The following is a 26,026-nucleotide window of genomic DNA, read 5'->3' on the forward strand; positions in this document are numbered from 1 at the left end:
AGTGTTCCCCTCTCAAGAGCCATGCACCCCTTATTGCTGGGCTAGAGGACAGCAAAGGAGCTCAGCTGGGGCAGTTTGGGTGCAGTTCCTTGCACAGCTCCATGCTCGGTTCATTCCAAGCTCTCACTGCTGCTCGAAACTGGGTTAGCAATGTTCCCATGGAGCAGGAAGGCATGATCCCCTTTTTGCAGAAGGAAGGGCAGCTCGTACAGCACGGAAGGATTAGGAATGGGATTTCCTAAAGCCACCTGATTAAGAACACTGGGACTTGCAAGTCACTTAGGTTACTCAAGAGTCCATGTGCAAAATCTCTGGCCTGGAACAAAGCATTGTGCTCATGTCTTATGACAGTGCATCCAAGCTCTTCAGCAGAACAGTGAGACACTGCGATGATTATGAAGCCATTAGGATGCTTGTTTTTGGAGCACCATTTTTTCCTCTCTGATTTCCACCTGGCAAGGTTTCCTGTCTCTTTTTTTCCCCTTTATTTTTACTGCTGCTTGCCCAGAGACTGAGCTGAGAAGAGTTGATGGGACACGATAAGCAAATGTCTGAAAATGAAGTTCAGGCACAGGTATGGTTGAATGGGGAGCAGGTTCCCTCACTGTAGCATCTGGGAAGTGCTTTGCCTTTGGGGCACTGAGCACATCTGAGGATGGGTGGCCCAGTCTGTCACTTCAGGTTTAGCTTTTTGTCCTGCAGTCTTGATGGGACTGTGCAAGAGGAAGCAGCTGCTGCTGGCAGCACTGGAATGGAGTACCTGGCAAATTACTGCAGACTGCATGGTTATACCAAAGCAGATGGACAGCTGAGAGCAGTGCTGCTGGGGCATCTCACGTCTGATGCTCAGGTTGGCTGCATAAGGGCTGTGTTTTGTTTCTATGTTCTTTGGCATCCCTTGCAGCACTTGGAAAAGGGATGCTGTGATGTCAGCACAGGTAGAACGAGCTCCGTTCTGACCTCCCCTTCTTGGCCCGGGTTCATCCGGATGCTCATAAAACTTGCTTTCTGCAGCTCCTGAAACTTGTTCCAAAGAGGTTTTGGCTGGTTTGGGGAGCTGTGAGCATTTGCAGGATGACAGGGTGTAGTAGCTGCAGGGTGAGAGCTGCAGGGAGCTTCCCACCCTCTGTGCAAAGCCCTCTCAGTGTCCTGCTGCAGCTCTGCCCAGCTGCTTGCTCAGCCCCTGCCCTGTTTACAGAAAGGAATTCAGCTGCAAGCTGCTTCCCTCCAGCCCTGCAGTTGGCAGCCCAAAGCGAGGGCAGAGAGCTTTTATAATGGATCTAAATAGAGATGCCTTGCTCTTCAAACATGTTGAGGCCAGCCAAGAGCATCCTTGATAGGATGCAGATGGAGGAGGATGGGACCTCCTGCTGGGAAGGAGCTGGGATCCCACCAGGAACCCCCTTGGAGCACAACCTGGTGCTGTGGGACCGTGGGTTCTTCCAGTGGGAGCTGTGTGACCCACATCTGATGGGGCTGCTCTGTTTTCTGCTCCTCCTGAACACCTCTGCAGAGCTGGTGGTCGCCCTGTAGCAGAGAGCCCTGCTTGTGCAGAGCAGTGCTAACACAGGATTAATGGTTAATCGCTTGTTCATGGAGGGTTATAAACAACCTGTCGGGCTCTTTAACACCTTTTGCTGATGTGCTCATTGCCCTTCATAACACATTCCTGTCTGTCTGATGCAACCTTGTAACCTCTATTAATCACTCGTTAGCTCCTGCTGCCCAACACGACTTGGGTGGTGCTCAGCAGCCCGTGCTTCTCACCTGTGGGTCAGGATTTCCAAAGTGCTCGTGGGACCCAGCAAGGGAGGAGGGAAGGTGGACCTGAGAGGCTCACATTCAATGCTGCATCATGGATGGATGGATGGAGCCTGCTGGGGATGCAGGAGTTGCTGAAAGAGGTTTCTGGGCAGGTGTGGAGGAAGCCTTCTGTGTTGGCCCCATTGAGTTATGAGGATGCAGTGCTGGAGGTCCATGAAGTAGCTGAGAAGTTGGCTGCTGTGCTGTTGGTGCTGTGCTCTGCCCTACTGCTGTTTGGGATGTGGCATTGCCTGTCCTGCCTGGCTGAGCAAACATGCTGGGATATTACCTGTCTGTTAACCTGTCAGCTCTGGTTTGCAGCTCCGTTTAATCTTTGCTGGTGGAATTTCCCCTGCAGTTTCTACCTTCTCCCTGCTGCCCCTTCCCACGATTGGGGCAATTAAATATTGTCCGAGTCCTGTCGCTTAATGGCCCACTTGTTTGCTAACGAGAGATAACCTGATGTTTGCTCTCTGCAGACCAAGGACATGGGCAGCTCGTGCCCAGACAGGGCATGTGACCGAGCCCTGGGGTGACACCACAGCAGGGTGGTCCCTGGGGATGGATGGCAGCGCTCTTCCCACGGGTCCCAGCCAGCACCTGCTGCTGGCATTGGGAAGGGATGTGCCTGTAGCAGCCTGTCCCCTTCAGATGGGGCTCTGTTACTGTGGGGCACTGGCACAGCTGCCCAGGGAGTGGTGGGGTCACCGTCCCTGCAGGTGCTCCAAAACCAATGGGATGTGGTACTGGAGGGATGTGGTTATGGGCACGGTGGGATGGGTTGAAGTTGGGCTTGGAGATCTTAGAGGTCTTTTTCAACCTTATTGATTCTATGGTTTTTAAGCTGTGTTATTTGGTTGAAGCATGAGGCTGTCGGGGAGCTGCTGTGCTCCTGGGTCTTTTTAAAGTGCTCTGTGCTTGGGCAGGATGGAGAGCTCTGCAGAGCTGCTGCCTTGAGCTAAAGGAAAGGGAGTCTGAAGTCCTGGAGGCCCAGGCTCAGCCTGCCCAGGAGGTGGGGTTTCCCTTGCAGAGGGTTTGGGATCCTGCTGGCACGATGAGCCATATATGTGTTGGATTCAATACGTATTTAAAGCTGTCTGTGGAAGCCAACCTTCTTAAGCCAGAAACAAAGTTTTCTAGTGGAAAAGCTCAGAAGGAAGAAAACTCCCAAACGGTGATTTCTGGATACTCTTTAATTTTAGGGCTTAAGAGTCCAATTCCTGCATTTCTCCAAGGTTACAGTGAGCACGGTTATAAATTAAAATTGCTGCAGAACGGAGTGCTGCTGCCAGAGCTCTCCAAGTCTGGATGACGCTTGGCTGCAGATGTCCTTGCTTCACCTTTCTGCAGAAAAGAGAGGAAAGCGTTCACACTTGGCTGGAGAAAAGCATGTAAAGAAGTGAAGAAGGATAGCCCTGCAAAACCCATCACGTAGGCGTGAGTGTGGCGCTGGGGCTGAGCTCAGTAAGAGGCAGTGATGGCACTGAGGCACCGCTTGGCATCGAGCGTCCCGGTGTGTCCCAGTGTGGATGTGGCTGGGGAAAGCTTTGCTTTGGCTGGGATCTTGGTGCCAAGGCCTTCCCAGGCCCTGCGCCCATAGGATGATGTCACTGCTGTGTGATGGTCACGGTACTCTGTGTCTCTCCGATCCAGAGCGATGCCAATTTCTGCTACTTGGTGTTTAGCACCTGGCTGCTGGGAATGCAAAGAGCAGAGGTGCTGCCTGTCCTGGGATAAGGTGACATACCATCAGAGGTGACATCTGGCCATCGGAGGTGTCCAGAACCTCTTAGCCACCCCAAACAGCAGCTGTCAGTCTGGGCAGTGCTGGAGCAGGCTGCAGGGCTGCTCTGATGTACTGTGCTCCTGCCCTCCCTCCCCAAATCTCTGAAGTTTTTTTTATTTTTTAAGCAGCAGGTTTTGTCTGGGGCTGGTTTAGAGGATTAAGATCCCTGAGTACATGCTGCTCTGGTGTGGTATTGGGTATGGGAAGGCTGCACGCCAGGCTGCCTGCCCTATAGCAGCTCATGACTGGGGACAGAGAGCTGTGGGGCTGCTCTTGCCCTCGGCCACGTGAGCAGCCTGGCTGGCACTGTAGGATTAAATTAGTTTCTAGGAGAACAAATCCAGGATTAGAGGAGCCATTTGCTGTGCTGAAAGCGGAGCCCTGCTAATTAGGTTTATGTAAGTGATTCACATGGCGTTCCGCGCGGTCCTGCTCGGGAGGTGTGCTGTGGTCTGGGGAGAGCTGAGCTTCTGTGCGTGAGAACTTGGTAACGTTGCAAAGCATACCAAGAAGTGTGTGCTGTGCTATCAAACCATGCTGTTCTCCACTTCTGGGTGCAACTGGAGGTGTTCCAACTCCTTGCCTTGTGGCACTGATGCTTGGCCTTGGGGAGAGCTGCTGCTGAAGCTGCTGCTGGCTGTGTGTTCCCTGCTCAGTGCCGCTGAGCAGCCCCTGTCCCTCTGCAGGTGGGCAGGGAGGTTGGCATCCCATCAGCATCTCCTCCTCTCACTGGGTTAATATGAGCATCCCTGGCAGCATGTGCAAGGTGCCCATGAGCAGCAGCTGGGTGCAGTGGGACCCCCTCCATTTGTTCAACCTTTGGACTGGGTGAGCTCCTGTGGGCTCTGCCTGAGCCAAGCTGTGGGCAGTTTTCTGCAGGAGGTGCTTTGTTTGGTTTCAATTTCCTGGTAGCATGCAGCGTCTGGATGGTGCAGCCAGCCCACTCCCTCCTGCTGAAAGAACCCCAGTAAAAACTGCCCAGTGAACCTCAGTAAAAATTAATGGAGTAGTCAAAGGCTAATCCATCCCAGGGAAACAGCAGATTAAATCCCTGCAGCAATGGGAGGCTTTCCTTCCAGCTGTGGCTGAGCTGCGTATTTTCCCTTTGGTTCTGTGGCTTTTCCCCCCTCCTCTGCAGGTGGATGGTGGCAGGAAGGGACACCACGTGTATCACAGCAGTGGGGACGCTGACCCGGTAGCTTGGAGAGATCTCTAGCATGAAGTTGGGAATGATGGAGCAGGAGGTGGTACTGCTGGAGCTGTGTTCCACACGGGGCAGTCCTGGTGGGCAGTGGATGTCCCAGGGGCACGCTGAGGCTTTTCCTGCTCCCTATGCTCCCACATGCATTCATCCTCTGCGTTATCCCCGCGCGTCCGGCGCGCCACCAACAGCACTGCAGAGCTTTGATCTGCTCCGAGTGATTAAATTCATATTATCCCGACTGACAGCTTAATACACCTCAGCGAGACCACGCTAAATTGGTTGTGTCTGCCTCGCCCAAAGCTGGAGAAATGCTTTCTGACAGCTGCAGACGCTCGATACACTTTTTTTTTTTCCCTTTGTATGCAGTCAGGGTTGCCTTTGCTCCGTTTGGAGCATTCTTCAATGAATTTTGTGTGAGCTGCTCTACTGTTGCTGGAGCTGCACGGCCACAGGTACGTGATGTCTGCATGGGAGAGGGCTCACTGCATGCATGCAGAACCCTTTTGTTAGGTTTACAAGCATGCTGTCGTCATGTTTTTTTAGGTTTATATGCATATGTGTGGATATATGACTTAAAGATTGGCTTGAAGTTTTGCTTTGGGAACCAATTGCTGGTGGAGTCCCAGTCAGATGCATCTGAACCCTCCCTGTGCCCACAGCTCTCCTGGGCATCATTGCTGGGGCTCCGTTGTGCACTGAGCCACCGTGGGGTTATGTGAGCAGCACTGCACTGAGATGTATTCAGCACTGACAGCTGCCCTCCTCCATCACCACCACTGGCTCTGCAGGTGGATGTTCCCATCCTTTGTGCAAGTTGCTGCTGGGGATGTGCTCAGAAGGGGAAAAGGAGACCGGGATCCTCGTTTAACTGAACTGTTTGAGCCAACCTGGAGAAAATGTTTTTCTTGCCAAGAGCTTAAAGGGAAGGAGAAAAAAAAAAACAAACCCAACAACCACCCTTCATAATTGCCACATTTAGAGGAAAGAATTCTAAATAAAAAGTTAATCTCCTCCGAGGATTAGCAAAGCATGCGGCGTCTTGTCAGATGTGGAAGTAGAGCTGAAGCCTTAATTTCTTAAGACAAGGGCGACGTTGCTGTTGGAGCCTGTCTGCATCGTGTGCTGCCCAAGTGACCTGTGCAGGAACTGTGGCTGAGGAAGAGGAGTCACTGCTGGGGCTGTGGCAGTGGGATGAAGGCCTCCTTCAGGTGGCTGGTCCACCTCCTTGGTCTCCTTCTGGCTTGGGCTCTTCTGTGCAAAGAAGTCCTGTTGGCAGGGGTCCCTCCTGTGGAGGTTGGATGCTTCTCTTTGTGTGCAGTCCCTGTGGCCTTTAGGAGGGGAGGGATGCAGCACTGTGTCATCCTCAGGAAAGAGGAGCTTCGTGCATCAGCTCTGAACTTTAAAGAAGTGACCACTGGCTTTGGGAGCTGCTTTTTTTTTTCTTTTTTTGGCAGCTGGGCTTTGAAGACACTCGTATGGTTTGACTTTAGCCTGAGTGCGCAGTTATTAGTTACTGTGAACTGTGGTGGAGGGTTTGGGAGCTGAGCATGTTTGGATGCCTGGATGTGGATGCTTGGAATTAAGTTTCCAAATGTGGGACCCTGGTGTGAGAGTCTGGTGGGGCACGAGAGCTGCTGGATGATGCTGATGCCTCCTTTCTAAAAAGCAGCACTCGGCCTTAGGTCTGGCACCTTCCTCCCCTTGATCTTTGCATCCATCCCCTTTCTGTTTGCAGGGTGATTTGTTTGCAGTTTGTTGATTATCTGCTGGATCTCAGCTTCGGTGCTGATAAGGGCACATGCAAACCTCAGGCTTAGCTTTGGGAACACCAATAATGCAAATGGGATGCAGCTGATGGGAACACGTGGCCTCCTGGGGGTTGGACCCACTGCTTTGTTGCATGACTGTCCAGTGCCTATTTCCCATGCAGTTTCCCATTGCACTGCATGCTGGCTTGGTGCATTGGCTGAGCACTGCTGAGGTGATGCTCCAGCACTGCCCCATCCCTACTGCTGGCTGCAGAGTGAGATGGAGCAGAGGAGCTGCAAGAAGAGGGGCTGCTTTGCTGCTGGTCACTTAGCCTGAGCCCGCCTCGGTGGGGAGAACCTCTGTGACTGCAAGAGGTTAAAACTCTGCCCCTGTGTTTACTTTAGTTGGCTGCCACACTGCGTAATAACCTGTCAGCACTTCAGGTGGGGATTTATTTGTGCATTAAAAATTGCCTGGGGCGGGCGGATGCAGACACTCTGCAGCATGCTGGAAAATGTGCCTCCAGCGTAAAAACAGCCTCTCCAAATATTTCACCCTTTTAATAAGTGCATTTAATTAAAGTCATATAACTTTTTTTTTATTATTATTATTAAAAAGGAGGGAGGGGAGGGGAAAAAGAAGTGGGGCCTGCTGAGGCTGCGAGCAAAGGCTGGAATACAAAGAGGGGGTTTAAATGTTCGTATTTAATGGAAAAGTCATCAACAACATGTTGTCTTTCTCTTTATTTCCCAGCCTCACTTTTGATTGTGGATAGAAAGTTGAAGGGAGTTCCTGGATTTCCACGTTGCCTTTTCTCTCCCTCTTCCCCTCTCCATCCACTTCCATTCTCTTAAAATGCTGCAGAACTATTAATTTTTCCAAACAAAGTTGCCAGATGATGTTGCTCTTGGACCGGCTCTCTACTGCTTTCCCTTTTCTCATTTAACCTTCATGTTTCTCTAAGTCGGATCCTTGTGAATCTGTGCGGCGCCGCTCAGTGTGAGCGTGGAGGTGGGGAGCGGTGTGAGCAGGAGCAGCTTCTCTGTGATGTGCAGCCCCAAACCCGGGCTCTGTGCTGGCCCTCCAGCTGAGAGCAGGCTGGATGTGATAGAGGGGCATTGCTCAGCCCGTCCCGTGCCTGGATGCCAGCACCCTTCGCGTCACAGCTGACATCTGTGGTCAGAGGGGTGGAGGATTTCAAAGCTCCGCTCCGATAAGTCCGATGTGATCAAATTCCATATGGGAACGTGCTGAGAGATCAGTGTTACACAGAGCTCCTTTATCCTGGTGCAGATGGCACTTACGGGAGGTGTGCTGCAGCATGGCTGAGGGTAGGGAGAGCATTCTGCACTGGGTTCACCTGCACTGCTGTCAGCATCGCTGAGATGGGTGAACAGAGTCAGGGCAGAGATGTCAGTACATCCCAAGTCATGGTGGGATGTGATGAGTGCTTTCTTCCTCCTTCTGAGGAGCATAAGGCTTGCAAAAATCCCCAAACAACCAAAAAAACCCCAACCCTGAAGGCTGTATTCACCACAGGACAGCCTGGCTCTGTAAATTCCAAATGCTCTGGAGCTCTGTGCTGTGTGGTGGCTTCGTGCTGCATTTCCAACCCTACAGCGTGTTTGCAATGCATGGCTTTGCATTGCAGATCTGTAGGGTTTTGGTGCCGCTGTCTTGTTTGCTTCTCCCTGCCTCCCCTCTCTGTGGTGCAGATTTGTCCTTGCTCTTTGAAGACTGTGTTTTTTTCCTAAAGGAAAAAGGTGGATCTGAAATATAAGGAAGGGGTTGAGGGATTGGCTGTCCCCACACGCTGTATCCCCAGCATGAGCACTCAGGATCAGCGTGGCTGTGGTGCCACCCTCCTGCACAGTGCTGTGCTGATGCCATTGGGCAGCAAAGAGCTGCTGACCCAACAGGGATACGTGGTGGGCTTGGGGCTTTTGGCTGAGCTGTGGAGATGGGCTGAGAGTCTGCACCCACTCCAGTCCTCAATCCAAGTCCTATGAATCTTTTATTTCCCCTTTCCTCTCCCACCCAAAGTTCACTCTATTCACTTTTGTTTTGAGCAAATGAACGTGCTGTGAAGGAGACTTGCATTCCTCTGGATAATCTTAGGCAAACATGGCCTGGTTGTGGTTTTTCAATTAATCGGAGTTTCTCTTGCCTTTCATCCCCTTTCCCCTGGCATCCCAACTGGAGGCTCTGCATCCTGCTCAGCAGTGGGACGTGGTATGGGGATACAATGGGGACAGGGGTGGCTTCAGTGCAGGTTGTGCTGAGCCACTGCTGTGTGCTGTTTGCCCCAGGATTCCTTTCAATGCTGGGAAGGCGCTCAGTGCATGCCATGTCCTGGCTGCTGGGCTCATGTCAGTCCCATTGGCTTCACCCAACATCTCTTCCCAAGGGGAGCATAGGTGCTGTCCTGGCAGCCTGTGCTGCTGCTGTGCTTTTAGCATTACACCTTGTTGAGCCCTTGCAGTTTGCTTAGGAGATTTCTGCAGGGCCTGATTGTGCTTAATAATAACGGGGTCTGTTCGTTCCCTTGGCAGCTCTGCTGGAGGGGATGTTCTATGGCACTCAGCAAAGTTTATGGGACTTCTTAAGTTTCGCCCAAACCTTTTTCTTCCCCTTCTTCCCTCGTTTCATTTTTCCCCTTCTTTTCTGCTAAACAGAATTTCGAGTTGGAGCCACCAAAAACAGTCAGTCCTTTTAAAACTCAGCTTTGCTACAGTGCTAAAATAAACACGGGGGAATTGCTGCTTGCATGAAACCACTCTCAACAGCCATGTAAAGTGCATAGAAAACATGGATGTCAGGTCTTGGAGTGCCTGGGGGTGCAACAGTATGGCATCAAGGGGCATCTGTCCAAGCACACGGATGGCAGGTCCCCCATCACCTGCAGCTGTTTGCTTTGCAGCAGTTGCTCACAGCCCATCAGTGTTCTGCCTCAAAGCTTTTGGGTTGGTACCAATTCTTGTTGGTGTTTTTTTTTTTATAGATATGTTTGTTTCACACCAGCAGTTTTTAGCCCCATTCACACTATCTCCAGGGTGGGGGTCTTGGTGCCAAAGCACTGCATTGAGCTGCTGCTAGAGGAGAGCAGTGGAGCAGATGGAGGTTACAGGGTTGCTTTGCAGTGCAGGGGGGGCAGCACATCCACACTGGGCCCTTCTGAAAGGATGGGGCTGTACTTGTAGCATGCATTATCTCACATAGGCATTTTCCTTCCTAATGTGATCCCCAAGGGACTCCAAATTCCCCACAGCTTCTCAGATTGTGGGGAAGGACAGCGGGTGTTCTGTTTGATGTCAGCACATTGGATGTGGGCTTGGGGAGTGCACAAGGACACCTCTGCAATTCAGCTTTTTCCTGCCCCAAAGCAGAGATCGTAGAGTCATTAAGGTTAGAAAAGACCTCTGAGGTCCCCAACCCATCCCACCATGCCCATAACCACGTCCATCAGTGCCACATTCCTGCAGTTCTGGAACATCTTCAGGGACAGGGACTCCCCCACTCCCTGGGCAGCTGTGCCAGTGCCCAGCCACTCTTGTGGAGAAGAAATGTTTCCTAAAACCAAGATGAAGTGATTGTGTGCGTGATGGAGCGGGAGGTTGGTGGGAAGGACAAAAGGGCTGGGATGTTTTAATGCAGTTCTTGGGCCATGATGCAGGGAATGAAGGTGGCAAAGTGGTGTAGGGCATCTGTTGTAAAGTTTTCTCGAAGGCTATGAAGGTTGGAAAGCCTCCACAGGGAGGAATGGTGTTGGGATGTGTGTGGATTAGATGAAGGAGCGCAGCTCACAGTTGTGAAGTCCTGCCTTCCCCTGCACCCTGCTGGGTGCTGCAGGGAGATACAGGGGTCAGGTGGGGCTGTGATGCAGGGAAGAGTAGGAGAGTCCAGCCCTGAACTCCAGATGGAACTGGAATGGGCTTCTGAGCCTCTCCACGGTGCTGCTGTGCAGTCCCAGCGGTGTCTGCAGGACTGTGTGCAGATCATTGCATGTGTGGGTTTGGGATCTGCCTTCCCCACCATCCCACACACCCAGCACACCACTAACAGGGGTTTATTATTCCTCCTCCAGATGCCAGGTAAGCTTGGCCCTGCCATAAAATTCCAGCAGGCGCTGGGAAAACACGGTGCTGCCAGGTCTGTTTGCCATGGGCGACGGCAGCTGTTTCTCCTCCTTGGCCCCATCCAGGCCCCTTTCCCATCAGCACCTCTGCAGGGAGCTTTTTCCCACCTAGAAAGCTGCTGGAGCTCTTGGAGACGGGGGAGGAGGAGTAGGATGGAGGGCGCCCATGGAGAGCAGAGCGTTTCCCAGGTGTGTCAGTGGCTGACTTGCAGAGCCCTTGTCCATCACACGGTGAAGTGCTCAGGGTGGGATTTGTGGCATTTTCCAGATTTGCTTGGGAAAATCCGTGATCTGACTGGAGCAGGAACTGTGAGCATCCCGTGCATCCCACCAGGGTGACTTGTAGGGTGTTTGTTGAGGCGGCATCCATCTGCTGTGCATCTGCAATGCTTGCATTCCTCAGTAGTGATCAGGAGGTGATGCAAATATTTTTCACTGATTATGGACTTGGAGAGAACAAGATCCGTTCAGGTGATGGGAGGGAAAAGCATGCGTGTGCCCCCTTCTGCTGCTCCAGATGTTTGCTCTCTGTTTTAGAGGGTATGGTGGCTAGAATTTAGCTAATTGATTTAATTGCCAAAGGGGGTCGGTTGGGAACACAGTGCTGCAGCAACCAGGTGGGCAGCGTGTGGTGTATGGTAGGGTTTGCTGCCTGAGTCAGGTGAGGAGTGCATCCCACACCACAGGTACGGACATGCAGCTGTGGGGCTGGGTGAGAGGCGCGTGCAGATGTTCCTGGAATTCCCAAGCCAAGCAGGGAACAGGATGCATTGGGAGGAGCTTGCCAAGGGGCTGACAGGATGAGAGCTGTGGGTTCTGTCCTTTTGATGGCTCTGGGGCTCTCTGTGGGGTGACTCTGGCAGATGCTGGTGGCAGTGATGCAGTGGTTGTGCTCCTGTGGGTTGTTGCCTGGGAGGTTCTGTGCTGCTGAGTGAGGCTGAGTGCAGTTGCTGGATCCTGGAGGTGATGCTGTGGCTCAGTGTCATCCCTGCTCGTGTGGGGCCAGCACCAAGGCCATCTTGGTGGTGTCCACCTTTGGAAAACCAAGTGTGGCAAGATGGAAATCCCATAGATGGAGAAGAGCCTGCTTTGTCTAGGGGGTTGCTCCTATGCATGGCTTCGCTTACAGGGACTGTGTTGGAAGCCTGTTGTGTGGTTACAGGGCTTCAGAAACGTGTTCAGCCAGAGCCTGTGCTCTGGAGAGGTTTCCTTATGACCTCAGGGAGCACACGCGTGATTCCTGCCAAGAACTCAACATCTGCACAATTGATACTTGGCAGGAAGCTTTAAAATCCATGCGTGTTCCCTGAGGTGAGGAGGGAAAATGCCTGGATCTGCAGCTCCATCTCTGCACTGTCTCCAAGCCAGGAAGGAGCAAGACCAAAATCCAGACCCCTGAGGGCAGTGGGATATTCTGGGTCCTCAGTGCACCATACTGTGTGTGAAGGGAGCTGGGGAGCCTCTCGTGGGTCCTTCTGCCTCCCAGACTGGAGTTTCCTCTGAGTTCAGAGTGATGACAGCTAGTTGGGCAGATGCTCGTGTCAGAAGGGCAGCAGATCTCATTGCACATCACCAGCTCAGGGCAATTGCTATGCTTCTGCAGGGATGGAGAGGGCTCTGGGGACATGTGGGACAGTATTGACACTGCAGTGGTGCTGGTGCTGGGAACCGTGGGTCTGCTCTGAGCAGTGCTGTCTTTGGAGGATGCAGTGCCTTTAAGAACCCCAGTGCTCCCAGCTCGAAGTTGGCAGCCAAATTGGGCTCCTGGGTGTTGCAAAGCAGATGTTTGGAGACTGTAGAGCTGTCCCCTCTGTCTGGTGCAGCAACTTTTGTTTCCCAGCTCATCGGTTCCAGAGACTTTAAATGCAACAAGCAGCTCGTTCTGCTGCTCTCTTGCCCTTAGAAAAGCCTCTGACTTCAGCAAGCAGGTGAATGCCCTCTATAGGCAAGAGGTTTGCTTTATTCCTCGTTGGTCCTGCATAGGACTGGGGCAGCTGCATGGTCCCCTTGCAGAGGAGCAGTGTGTGGGGAGGCAGGTGGGATTTCTGCCACGCTGTCACCTGCAGATTGCCGTCGTGATAATCCTCCCAGAAACAAAAATATGGAGGAGAACCTGTTGGACAGAAAGTGGAGGGTTGGACAGAGAGTGCAGCTGCACTGGGGAGCAGGAGCGTGGCCAAGGGCACACGAGTATGCATGGGGCTGCTGCAGCTCTCAGGCAAGTTGTAGCATTTAATTAATGAGTCGTTATTGTTGCTCTCATGTGAGGGATTGGGCTGTGTGCTCTGGTGAGCAGAGCTGTCTGACTGCTTGAAGTTGGGGTCAGGTAAATCCATTACTTGGGGACAGCACAGCCACAGCATGCAGGGCTGCCGAGCTGCCACTGCATCTCACATCCATGGCAGAGCTAAGCCTCTCTCTGTGTCTGCCTTGCTTTCCCCATCTGAGTAACGCTGCATTGGATACTGCTGCTTCATATGGCAGGGAGAAGATTTATCCCTTGCTCTAGTGAAGATGTGGGGAATTTGGTGACAGGAGCGTTGGTGTGAGGGGACACAGCTGTCCCCGTGGCACAGGTGGCTCTGTGCTGTGCAGCGTTGCAGGGTCCCTGTGCCCCATGTTCTGCCCATGGCAGGCTGCATGGTGGCCCCAGCCACTTTCCCCCATGCCAGAATAAACAGAGGTGAATGGCTTTGCAGGCTCTGCCGATGGCTTTTCCAGCAGTAATTAACTGGTCTGCAATAAAAGTCTGAAGGTTTCTGGGCCGTATGGCTGCTGCCCTGCTCACCGACCTGATGCATCACAGTGCAGTGACATTGTGGCTGCAGGGCGCATAGCTGCTGTCACCTTCCCAAATCTATTCATCCCAGAGCCTGGGGGTGTGGATGGCTCTCCCAAAGAGGAGAAAGCACGTTAGAGCTGCTTGGTCCATGAAGCCAGGTGTCCTCAGGAGGCACCTCGCTGTCCTCACACTACACTGGGGCAATGGAGGCATTTGCTGGGCAGGACTTGGAGCATGTCACAAGGGCATATGCCAGGGTTTGTCCCTGTTTCTCTCTTCAGGCTTTCTTGGGGAGGAGAGAAAAGGGGAACAAGGGACACAGTCACCTTTGTCCACTTCATGCGTCTCCGGGGATGCGAACAGAGTCGTACAATCCAGGAAAAATCCTCTTCCCCATCATGGAGCCACGGCTCGTGACTTGGATGGTGCAGAGGGGCTTGTGGGTTTTCTTCCTCTCCCTCCTGGTTGCCTTCCCAGCGTCTGTCTGTCCTGGCTGGCTCGGATTTTGGGCCAACCCCAAGAACACTGAGTTTACTTTGAGGAACGTCCCCCTTGGGTGGACCCTGCGGGAGGAGGACGGTGGTGAAGGGAACTGTGCCTCTCCTGTTCCCAGGGCTTGTTTGAAGGTTGCTGTGGTCAGCACGGAGGCTGCCTGCGAGGACCTGAGGATGTTTGGTGTGAGCTCATCTGGAGGCTTATTTAGGGACCACCAGCGAGCTGCCGCGTACCGCAGGAATTGGGCTGCGGACACCTTTTGATATGGCAAAGGCAAATATTGAGAAACCCTTCTGCACGGGGAGGGGGCTGGTGGGCACCGCCTGCAGGCTGCAGCTGGGATGGAATTTGTGATGGATGGCAGTGGGGTGGCACATGAAAGGTGCACAGAGGTTGTTAAAGCGGGGACCCAGAACCCCCGGCTGCCTCTGGGAGACCACCAGAGCTCTGTGGGGTTGGGACAGAGCAGCGTGTATTCCTTCTCCTCCCTTCATCTTTAAATACCACCCCGCAGATCGAAAGGAAAAAATAAATGCACTCAAAATGGCATCGTTTTGCGGTGCCTCTACGCCTATTTATATTTTTATTGCTCCCACCGTTTTTAGATAATAACTTTCTTCATGAAAGCATTGCTATGTATGTGCAATTAATCCGTGCATCATCTTCAGAAGGCAGTTTTATAGCTGGGCATAGGGTGGGGGCTGCGGGTTCCTGGATGGGCTGATCTCGAGGTTTTCAGCCCCTTTGGGGCCAATCTGACCTCCCGTTCGTGAGGCTGTGAGCTCTCCTGGTTGAGCTATTATGGAGCACGGTTGCTTCATTCCCACTGTGTCGGGTGAAAATACATTTCCCAGCAGTGAAATGAGTCAAACATCCCCAAAAGTTGGTGTGCAGAGGGCTGAATCAGGCTGACATCAGGCAGAGCCCTGGGACAGGGCTGGCTGCTCCTCCCCCTGGCAGCTCAGCTCTCCCATTCCCGGTGGAAAATGAACCAAATCTTTTGACTTCCGACCGAAACGTAAGATGTGAGATAAGTGTTTACTGGAAGGTTCCTGCTGCCAAATAGCCTGGAGACCCTTTCCTTCCTCCTCTCTGAACAAGAGTCCAGGTGTTAACCGCCTCTCTGAGATATGTTCCTTAGCACATCCTGATCTGAAAGGAGATTTTTGTGTTTGTCAGGATGGTTCGGAGCCTTTGAACAGCACACAAAAACCACAGGCTCTGATCAGACGTCACCATCCCCAGAGGTGTTCCATCCATGAAGGTGTGGGACATGGTTATGGGTACGGTGGGGATGGGTTGGGGTTGGACTTGGGGATCTTAGTGATCTTCTCCAACCTCAGTGATGGTATAATTTCTGCTCACCCCCAGCCATCCGTTACAGATCCATTGCAAAGCTGGCACTTGGTGCATGGAAGGATGAGGGGTTGTAACGCTGCTGCAGGGTGGGGTGGGCACAGGTGTGAGCCTGCCTGCTGCTGCTTCCTATCTGTGGGTGAAGTGCAAATGGAGCAAGCTCCAGCCCCACAATGTTTGTCTTGGAGATTAAATCTGGAGAGCCCACGGTCTCCAAATCCATGCTGGAAGGAGTGGGGAGGGGGGCTGAGCCCCGCAGTGCATGCTCTTCTTTAACCCTGCCTTATAAATGAGGGGTTAGAATGAGAAAGGGTGAAGAGGTGCAGGGCTTTGAAATAAGTGGAGGCAAAAAGATGAGTGCAGCCTGAATTGTCCCACCTGGGTGTGGGTTTTGTGCTTTCTCTTGGGGAAGAAAACACAGAACTCAGTGATGCTGAAGCTGGAAATGTCTGTCCCACAAGTAAGGACACAGAGCATCTGCTCCTTGTGTGTGGCCAGCTTCTCCCATAGCTTTGGGCCATATCAGAGCTTTTTCTGCATCTCTTCCCCTCCTCAGAGTTCTGAGTCTGCTTGTTCCACTGCATCCCAGCACTGTGCCTGCCCAGCATGATTTGTACCATGCACCCCTGCCCTGGTAAATGTGATCCTGAGCTGCAGTCTAGCATCCTCTGGGCACTGAGCATCATTCCTGTGGCCAGCAGGGAGATCTGCTCCAAGTCTTTAAGGCTGATGCATGGGGCAGGAGAGGGGGGAAGCATCTACCTCTGGTACGTTGCAGTAATGTTCCCAAACACTTCATCTCATGTACAGTGTGTACTACAAGTGTTCCTACAGTGCTCAGGGCTGTTTTTGCAGTGCTGTTTGTATAAGAGATCACGCATGGTGCCTGCATGCTTCTGGCACTTATAAACCCAGGTAGGCTGTGTTTATCCTGGGGATTGGCCCTGGTCGCAGTCATCTGGGGCCTAGCCAGCAGCATAGCTAGACTGATACATACATGCATATATATACACACACACATATATAGATTATTATTTAAAAGAGCCCTAGTTGTTGAGAGGCCAAGCCTGCTTTGCTTGCTGTGCTGATGAAAAATGTGGCTGCAAGCAGCTCTACTCTATCTGAGCTGGGGTAGTTGTGCCAGTGGGCAGGGGGAGCACATGTGGGGTGCAGCAGTGTGACAAATGGACTGCTTGGTGCAGATCTAGGCTTGGGACTGTGAGGTCTGTTCCTCCCATGGAATGGGTACTGGGTTGTGGATCAGCACCAGTAAAGCATGTGGACCCAAAGTTCTCAGTCTCGTCCAAGAGCCCTCCTGGAAATTGGGTCAACCTCCAGCATCTGTGTCCTCCCTGGGAGTCCAAACCCAGTATGCTGGGGCTGGGCTGAGTGCTTGATATAGAAGGCAGAATTTAATTAAATGAGATGTTGATCTCATCCACTGGGAGTTCTCCTCGTGGGCACTGTGCCCTGGATCATGCCCAGGGCATGGGAGGTAGGAAGGAGGAGGGTGGTGGGAGGAAGACTGGGCAGATGGGGGTACCCAAGAGCTGCAATTGGTTGTTGGAGGATGATTGCTTGTGATGGTCTCACGCCTTGAATCATAACATCAGACTCAGCTCCACGTGGCTGTGCATAGGAGAAAGTGAGTGTGATGTTGTGGCACATTCAGTGGGGTTTGTCGTGATGCTTGTGAGCGTCGGGTGAAGATCAAGAACCCTTGGTCTCTTGAAGCATTGTGAGTGCAGATCACTTGTTTGGGTTTCTTGGAGCACTGGTGCTATTTCCTCTCTGAGGAAAGAGGATGGGTTTTAAAACAACGCCAAAGTGAGCGTGGCTTTAAAAATGAAATCATATTTAGTGCCTGTGATCCTCCCAGTATTACATGAAAATATCTTTCTTGGAAACTTGACATCTGCTCGCACTGTGAGCTCGCTGAGATCTGGAGAAAAGAGCTGGGAGCTGCCTGCCAGGCAGGGATGTGCAGGGCTGGGGATGGGTTGGCAGCTGCAGGAACTGGGGTTGTGCTGGTGCTCGGGCAAAGGAGAGCCTATTAAATGGGAATGGGCCAATTAATAAATCAAGACACCTGAAAAATGAAACCAGGGGGTTGAAAGAAGGTTTTTTGTTGGCTTTTTTTTTTTTTTCTCTCCCCTCTTTTTTTCAGACTATTTTTTTTTTCTTTTCCCTCGGTCCTTTCTCAATTAAAGCAAACAAACATAAAGCTGCAGAGCGTGGCCGTGTTGCGCTGCGGTGAGCTCAGTGCCTGGTGCGGGTGCCTGCGTGGTGGGCGCTGAGCACAGCGCTGAAATGAGCCCCATAAATTACTGCTACAGTGCTGGGAGGTGTTGAAAAGGGATCAGTGGTTCCCCTGGCTCTGGTGGGCAGCAGCGGGGAGAGGGTTGGGGGCAGCCTGAGTTCCTCTCATGGGTAAATCATCTATTCTGGAAGGTGGATTTTCTCTAGAAATCCATCTTTGTGCATCTATGGTGTTGAGCAGCAATGAAAGGAAGATGTTGATGCTTAGGCTCCATTGGTACCCAGCCATACAGGTATGGAAATCACTTGGAATCACTGGGACATACATAGAAATGGTACAAAGCCCTGTGTCCAGCAGCAAGCCGGGGTGCTGGGGAGAGTGAGTTACAGGGAGCTTTTCACTTGGACAATTTCTTCCTGACCTACATTTCTATAATCCTGCGTAAAGTTGAAGTTTCAACCGATCAGAGTTTTCCAAGCGAGAAACAGATAAAATAAAATAAAATAAAATAAAATAAAATAAAATAAAATAAAATAAAATAAAATAAAATAAAATTCCTGCCTGGTTGTAGGAATGGCTCTGCTGGGAGATCACCGGCGCAGCCCCATCCCTGTGCTTTGCCTTCTGCTGGGAATGCTCTGTGGGGACATACAAAATCCCCGGGGTCATCAAATGTGCTGTAATAATTCCCAGTCCCCTAAATGTTCCCAGTCCTAGGGCTGAGTTCTGGAGCACTAAAAGAAAGAAGACCACAGCCAGTGCAGGGCCAGTGTGGGGTTGGCTGTGGCCATCAGCCATCACCACCTCGTGTTGCCTTGGAGAGATGTGACGCTGTGCGTCAGGGCTGTGCTAAACCTGGATAGCTGGGTTAAAAGCAAGATGCAGAGAAGCAAAAGGGATGTGAGAAATGCCAGAAGTTGACCTGGTATGAATGCGACAAGGTTTGCGAGGGGCTGGGTGATGCCTTTTGCTGGCTGCTGCTTGGGTTGATCCCTGCGCTCTGCAGCACTGTGTGTGTGATGCTGCAGCGCTTTTGTGGCTGCAGAGGTGACCATTGCTCCCAGTGGGGATTCTCAGCTGAGAACTGCAAGGCCCCATTGTTTTATGGCCATTTTTCATTCCTCTTACAGGGAAGTTTTATTTAAACTTAGCAATCAAAAAAAAAAACAAACAAAAAACACCCCAATTTTGATGCCTTACTACTTGAAAACCAAAGAGCGGTGTGTCCGTGGTTCAGAGCTCTGTGCTGAGTTATGCACATGAGGAATTTTGTGTTGTTGCTCTCCACTTTCCTGCTCAGAGACATCTGCCCAGCTTCTCCAAAGGCCATCACAGCACTGAGGGCAGCTCTGCAGCATGCCACCCTGTGTCAGCAGCAATCCTAATCCTGACCTGCGATACCATCTCACTGCAGCTCACAGGTAATTTTACCCCTTGATCCAGAGTTGAAGCCCACTGTGTGAATTACGCAGCGTTCTGCCATGCTGATTTACTGCAGCAAGTTGCATAGTTACCATTTTATAGGGATGGGTGTGTGGTGGGTTTTCCTGTTGCCCTGCAGGAGCCCTGGGGGGTCCCCAGCAGCCTCAGTTTTGCAGCCTGCCCAGTTTCTCCCTCAAAGCACAGCCCTGATGCTCAGCATACTGCTTGCTGCTGTGACTGATGGTGCCTGGGAGAGGGCTGCATTGTACCAGGGCTCTCGGATGAGGCTGTGTTCTGTGGCTGTGGTCCCGCTGTGCCCACCCTGTCACACTTTGTTGGTGCCCGATATCCTTGTATTTCCTTGCAGAAGGAAGGGGAACACAGAGAACTAATCAGCTTTGGGTCAGCACAGGAAAAAACGCTGCTTATGTTGATAATCCCTGGGGGTAGAGAGCAGCTCAAGATTGCAAAATGAATGTGTAGCATGGTCATACTGTCAGGGAAATGGGGCTGGTGGAACAGATCCCGTCTCTGGCACAGGCTGGGCTCAGTGTGGGTGCTTTGCCACCTGTGTTTGGGGATGCTCTCTGGGGCAAAGCTTTGCAGAAAGCAGCCTGACCCCGGTGTGAGGACTGGGGCTGCCCTGGCTGAGCCCAAGCGAGTAGGATTTGCTGCACCTTTCTTACCCTTATGCTCCATTCACAGGGGGAGGAACAGGCTGAGGGTGTGAGGATAAGAATGGATACTCCTTTAATCCTTTTATCCTGGGAACACATCCCTGCTCGCCTTTGCTTGCAGGCAGGAGGTGCTGCAGAACTGGAGGACGTTTTTCAGGTATGGAGAGCCCAGCTCTCCACTCTCCATCGTGCAGAACCAGTAACCCCAATAAACCCCAGTCTGCTTTGGGAATGGCATTAATGCACCAGGGCTGGTTTTGCAGTGCTGTCCTATCTGAGCTGGCCTAGCCAGCAGCCCCTCTGTTTCTTCCTATGTGTCTGAGCCTCCAGCTCATTGGGTAGAACCCAAGAGTTGGGTGGGATCATCAGGAAAAGGCAGAAAGCAAAGACAGCTGCTTGGTTCCTGCCTGCGGTGGGGGAATGCTGGAGTCCCAGCAGCAGAAGCAAAAATGCAGGGAGGCAAACAAAGTTCATGGCCCGGTAACACCGTGCTGCTGCTGTCAGTCTGTCAGAGGGTTATCACTTTGGGGATGCTTTTAATAAAGGAGTCAGAGCTGTCATCGGGTGCCAGAACCTGCAGGAAACCTCCAGCCCCTCCTGGGAGCGTGTTTTCCAAGCCTCAGTTTTGCTTACCACCAAAAATGAAGGAGGATAGGACTTTCTTCATTCTTTCATCTGCCTGTCAGTCTTAATGTGACACTTTAAAGAGTGTCATTGCTTGAAAGAATTACCAGGGCCAGACAGAGGTGGAGGCCCCCTCATCCCACACACACAGCAGGTGGAGGTGGGTGCGCTGAAGGAATTTCTATTGGGGATGGTCGAAGGGATGTTTCCAGTCTCACTTGTTTTAGGGGTGAGTGCCTATGGCTGTGGTGATGTTTGGGCTGTGATGCTCCCAGTGGCACGGAGAGCATCCCCCCTTGAGGAGCTGTACTTTGTGGGACACACTGCAGCCACAGCCATTCCCTTTCATTCCTCGGATTTGAGACCAGCAGGTTGCTGCCATGCTGGAAACAGATGAAGGTGCTTTCTGCAACTTGTGGCTGCTGCATCTGACTGCTGTGAGTATTTTGGGCGTGCTGGATCTTACACCAAGCTCTTGATGTAAACAGCGAATGCCCTTTGCTCTCTTTGGGGTGCCCAGCCCTAGAACAAGGGGCTCTCGTGCATCCTGACCCCTGCAGTGCAGTGCTGAGCATCCTGCTCTGCTCAGCCCCGGGTTAGGGAGGAGCACCCTGCAGCCACGAGCATATGTGAGCATATGTTTGGTTCCAGGCACTGTCTGCCCGTGATTCATGGCTATCTGCACTGTGTCAGGTCAGTGACTCAGTGCTGTCCCAGCAGCAGCTCTGTGGCAAGGCTGACAGCACCTGTCTGGGATGCTGTTATTTATTAACATGTTACCAGAAAGGGCGGCATGGGAACAGAATGGCTTCACTTCCTTTAGCTGAAGGAGTTTTAATGGCATCTGAAGCCTTCTGGGATTTCGGCAAGGTTTTGGTGTCTGATGCTTAGGTCTGTAAATAAAGGTAATCTCTCTGGACAGAATCTGAGATTGAGATTGGCTCTTACAATGGAGTCTGATGCTTAACAAGAGCATGCATTTGCTTTGCAGCATTGTCAAAAAGCTGCTCCAATGGAGTTGACAGCAAAGCCACAGGGCAATGAGATGCTCCGGAGGTGGGATGGGAGGTGGATGGACGTCCAGCAGGGGAAGCACGTGGCCAGGCAGAGCTGCAGTTATCCCCTCTCCAGATGGAACACATGCAAATGAGCAGAGAACACAGGATGGGTTCCTTGGCAGCACCAGGGAGTGATGGGCTTTCATCCTTCTATGATGTTCTGTGGGGTTGCTGGTGTTGGGGACACGGGGTGGCAGTAGGCTGTGCTGTCACCAGTGCTGGCAGAGCCTGGGAGGGCACCATGTGCTGGCAGAGCCGTGACTCACCGGCTCTGTTTCATCTCTCAGATCTTTTGCTTTTTTTCCTTTAATCCACTTGCCGCAACGACTTTATTTTACAATCCATTGCTGGGTTCACTGAAGAGCACTTTGGTCATTAAGCACGTTGGGGCATGTGAATAAATCTGCATCTCTCAACTGCGGATTGCTTTCAGGCTGGTATCAAATCACCTTCCGCTGGGCTGCGGGAGTTACAGCATGAGCTCCCTGCGCTGCTCCATGTCCACCACCTCCGTGCTTTGAAGGCCAGCTGTGTGTGCAGGTCTGCAGGTCCGATTGGTACAAGCCCAGCTCCTTGCAGCTCCTTTCCCATGCCAAAGCTCTGTTCCCCTCTGCAGATCCACAAACTGTTGATCTTTCCTTTCTCTTTGCAGAGGTTTGGGTTCAGGCTGAGCTCTGCCTGGGCGTGCATGTAGGACCCAGTGTGAGGAGGTACTGGGTGTGCTGGGACCAGTTGCTGCAAACAGGATCTAGCTCTCCAGCTGCATTTTTCTCAGTCCAACCCATAGGATGGGAAGTGTTTCAGCAATAAAAGCAGAATTGGGGCATGTCTGAGCAGGGCAAGGGGTCTGCAGGAGGGACAGGCGGAGGGAGCAGCACGGAGGTATTTCCAGCTGATGAGAGCCGAGTGAGCCATAACGCGAGCGCTGCCAGAATCGTTTCCCTGTCTGTTGGTTTCCTTTCCTGTTTGGCTTCGCTGCCTACACAGTTTGTGCTCAAGATGTCTGTAGACGCGATGCTCTCATCCTCCGTAGCCAAAAGCCTCATTTTTGTTCCTACGCTTTGCTCGGCTCCTTGCAAGCCCGTGGCAGGGGGTACAGGGCAGGAGGCAGCTCCCCATGCAGAAATGCGCATCTGATTGTCATCAAACTGCACTCTCAGTGCCTCCTGTTTGCTCTGGATGAATGCGCTGCCTTCCCCGGGCAGCTGCTGAGTGCGGAGGCAGCCCCGTGCCCTTGCTCAGTGCCGGACATCTCTGCTCTCTGGGGCTTTAGTGGGCTCACAGAGAGGAGAAAAACAAGGCGGGGGCTGGAGGAGCATAGGGCTCGCGGTGGGTGGCCAATGTGTGCTGCTGTGTGTCCTCCTGTGGCTGGAACAGCAAGGGCTGGGGAAGCAGATGCTGCTGGGTTGGGGAGCGTGGGGGCTGTGGGAGGCAGTGGTTTGGGGTAAGGGAAACTGCACCTGGAATGTGGTCCTCTGTGGGGTTCATGCTGGAGGATGTGCAGATGGTGGGGACAGGGGGAGGTGAGTTGTGGGTGGGTTTGGTCATATCCCCAAGGTATGGGGAGGATGGATGGGCCTTCGGCAGAGGGCGTCACGGGGACAAAGTGAAGCACTGTCCTACTGTGCCTAGTGAAATGAGGGCACCTGTGGGGTGGCAGCTGGGCTGCATTGCCAAGGATGCCAGCAGTCTGCGTGGGGAGGACAAGCTGAAATCCCAATGGGCCAGAGAACAGGATAGGAGAACATCCTACAGCAGCAGCCACGGCAGGAAATGTGATCCGCAGCGTCCCCATGCCACGGCATCTCCATCCCGCCATGCCTCCATTCCTCAGTGTTCCCATCCCATGTCCTCATCCTGCAATGTCTCCGTCCTGCAGTGTCCCCAGCAGCGCCGGCCGGCGCCCTTGCAGGGAAGCGGAGCGCATCAGGAAGCGCCTTTGATCTCGGGTTGCTAACACCTTTTCAAATGAGCCGCACAAACAAGTGCCCTCCTCCCCTGTCCTGGCCGGGGCCAGGCTGATAACACATCAGAGCGTACGCACACAGCTGCGATAGCGTTGTTTTATGGTGCTTTGATTGCTGCCAACCACGCCGCTCGCTCGCGGGAACTTCAAAAGCAGCTCTCCATCCCTGCAACGCCCTGTGCAAAGAGTGCAGCGCCGGGCTGTGGGCACACAACGTCGATGTGTGTGCGTGTGTGTCTACGCCCAAATCTTTTTGCCCCGTCACATTTTTGCTATGGCAGCAGGGGTGGGTTTGGGAAACCTCCGGGGTTTACAGAGCTGGATGCGTACGCTGAGGTTGGATCTTTGGGCATGCACTGGGGTGCATGGATGTGAGAGCTCCCGGAGGTGCAGCGAGGGGATTTGCAGCCACTAGCCGTGTGTTTGCCAGCAGCGTGGGAGTTAACATTGCAATGGGGGCAAAGAGGAGGAGAAGGGCTCAGACCTCCCCCCCCCCCCGTTCAACCCCCCCCAACTGCTGTGATTTCATTGAGGCTGTGTATTGGCCTCCTGAGAGTCAAGCAGGGTAACACCACAACATAAACAGAACATCTGGAAGCTCTTAAAGGGTTTTATTTTTTAACACATTTACAAGAGCCAGGGACTCTTTGCAAACTTGGAGATGCTGCACGGCTCCTTTCCCCCCGAAGTTGACTGTCAGTGGGTATGGGGCCGTTCCCCATCTCTGTGCAGTATTTCTGGGGGGCTCAGTGCTCGGCCAGGAGGTGCCAATCTGGCTGGCATATTCCTTGCGAAGTCCAAAGCAAACAGATGATAAGTGTGGTGTGATAAGCGAGCATAAACCTATTCCCGTCTTTCTGCGTGCTCCTGGCTCATGTTGGAGCAGGATGGGGACTTGAGCAGGGTTTGCTGGATGGAAAACCTGCTTCACGGAGCAGGGGGGGCTGAGCCACATGGGAGCTGGTGGTGTTGCACGTAGCAATGGGGTTTGGATCCTCCATACTGTGCTGCTGGGCTGAGGGACCTATAGGGGAAGACCATGTGCAGCAAAGCCAAATGGGATGATGCATTGCCATGCTGGTGACAACATCTGCTGTCAGACTGTTTTCCTCTCCCCATCTCCATCCAAGTGGCGGCAAGAAAAAGTCTAAAAAAAAAAAATAAATGGCTGGGAAAGTTGTCAGCCTGCAGAGCAGCTCTTTGGGGTTGGGTGATGTTTCCAGCCTGTGTCAACCTTGTGGCTGCCCTGCATCTTCCTCTGCACAGTGCTGCAACATGCCACTGTCCCTTCATCCCTTGTGCATCCCTTGCATGAGTACAAGCAAAATGAGCTGGTTGCCCTTCCTGTGCACTCACATGTGTAGTGGTTTTGTCTCTTCTGTGGAAACAGCCATTTGATTTCCTCTTGCCAGCCCCCAGCCATGTCTCCTGCTCACCTTTATGCTGGGTGTGGGTGTTGGGCTGCAGTGGGTCCCCGCTGGCCTTGGTGTCAGGCCTTGGAGATGACACTGAGAACTGCTGGTGTGCCTCCCTCATCCATCACCCCATAGGGTAAGAAAGAGGAATGTCGATTTCCTCCATCACAACCCACTAACGCTGGATTTTTCCTTTGCAGGACCAGCAGTGGAGGCTCAAGGTGCACCTGAGAGGAGAGACGATGCACTGCAGCAGGAGCAGCCACCAGGACCTCACCATGGATGGGAGGGAGGAAGGACAGAGGCAGCACAGTGCCCGGCACCCACAGGGATTGGGATGCACCCGGGGTCATGCCGTGCTCCTTCCCCCAGCACTGACGTGGGAATGGCCCCCATGCAGCCGCCCACCATCGCCACTGTGATCCGGGGTCCTGAGCTGACCTCGCTCTCCTGCACCCACGCACGGCAGGGATGGCCGAATTACTGCTCCTTGCTGCACTCTGCACATCCTCCTCTTGGCCGGGTGGCCTCAGGATCTGTGGGGCTGGATGGCTGCGTGCTCTCGGGTCAAACAGTAGCTCCATTTTTTCCCTTGTGAAGCACCAAGAGCTTGCCCGGTTCCAAGGAAGTGGCTGTGGATTTTTATTTTATTTCATTTTTTCTCTCCTCCGTTCTTCTTTCTGAATCTTTTGGGGAGTTTCGGGCTCTTATTGAGGATGCCCAGACCTGCACTGCGTGCAGCCCCATGCAGAGGGGCGAATGCCTCTGGAGAAGCAACGGGAGCAGCACACCAAGAGCTGGCAACTGCAGTGCCTTGGGACTGAGACTGTCTGGGAGCTGTGTTCCTTCACACTGCATGGCTGCATCCTCCCCAACACATCCCATAAGGGCGAGGTGGGATTCTGGGGGGCACAAAGCCAAACCGCAGCGAGGGGGACGTCAAGAAGGGGAAAAATGTCACCCTCAGAAACAATTAAACTGCTTAATAAAATCCGTTGCCTCTCGGAGTGCTCGCTGTTCTTTTCCGTTTGCCTTGGCTCAGCCACACTTACATCATGGCCCTATCGCGGGGCTGCCGAGTGGACGGGTTTGATTGCACAGGAAACCGGCGCTTTGGCAAACTTTTCTGCCCCGGTAAAGCCAGGCCAAGAGCTTAATGCCTTTGCTTTGCAGAAAAATTCTTCCCTGTCCTTTCCCTCTTTCCTTTCTGCAACCCCTTAACCATCACCTGCCAACTAGGCGGCCTCCCCTCGCATGCCTCCTGCTCCAAGAGCGCCTGAGATGCAGATTAAAT

The 26,026-nt window shown here is 52.7% G+C and overlaps 1 long non-coding RNA gene across 1 annotated transcript in view; it reads left to right on the plus strand.

Moving 5' to 3' along the window:
• LOC128083094 (uncharacterized) overlaps positions 1–25,739 on the plus strand; it is a 38,125-nt gene extending 12,386 nt beyond the window's left edge. Inside the window, exon 3 of the long non-coding RNA XR_008207962.1 lies at positions 24,933–25,739. This is a non-coding gene — a long non-coding RNA (uncharacterized LOC128083094). The remainder of the gene's footprint in view (positions 1–24,932) is intronic.
• Positions 25,740–26,026: the final 287 nt, after the last annotated feature.

The sequence above is a fragment of the Tympanuchus pallidicinctus genome, unplaced genomic scaffold (genome assembly GCF_026119805.1).
Source record: "Tympanuchus pallidicinctus isolate F22 unplaced genomic scaffold, pur_lepc_1.0 scaffold23, whole genome shotgun sequence".
NCBI classification, from domain to species: domain Eukaryota; kingdom Metazoa; phylum Chordata; class Aves; order Galliformes; family Phasianidae; genus Tympanuchus; species Tympanuchus pallidicinctus.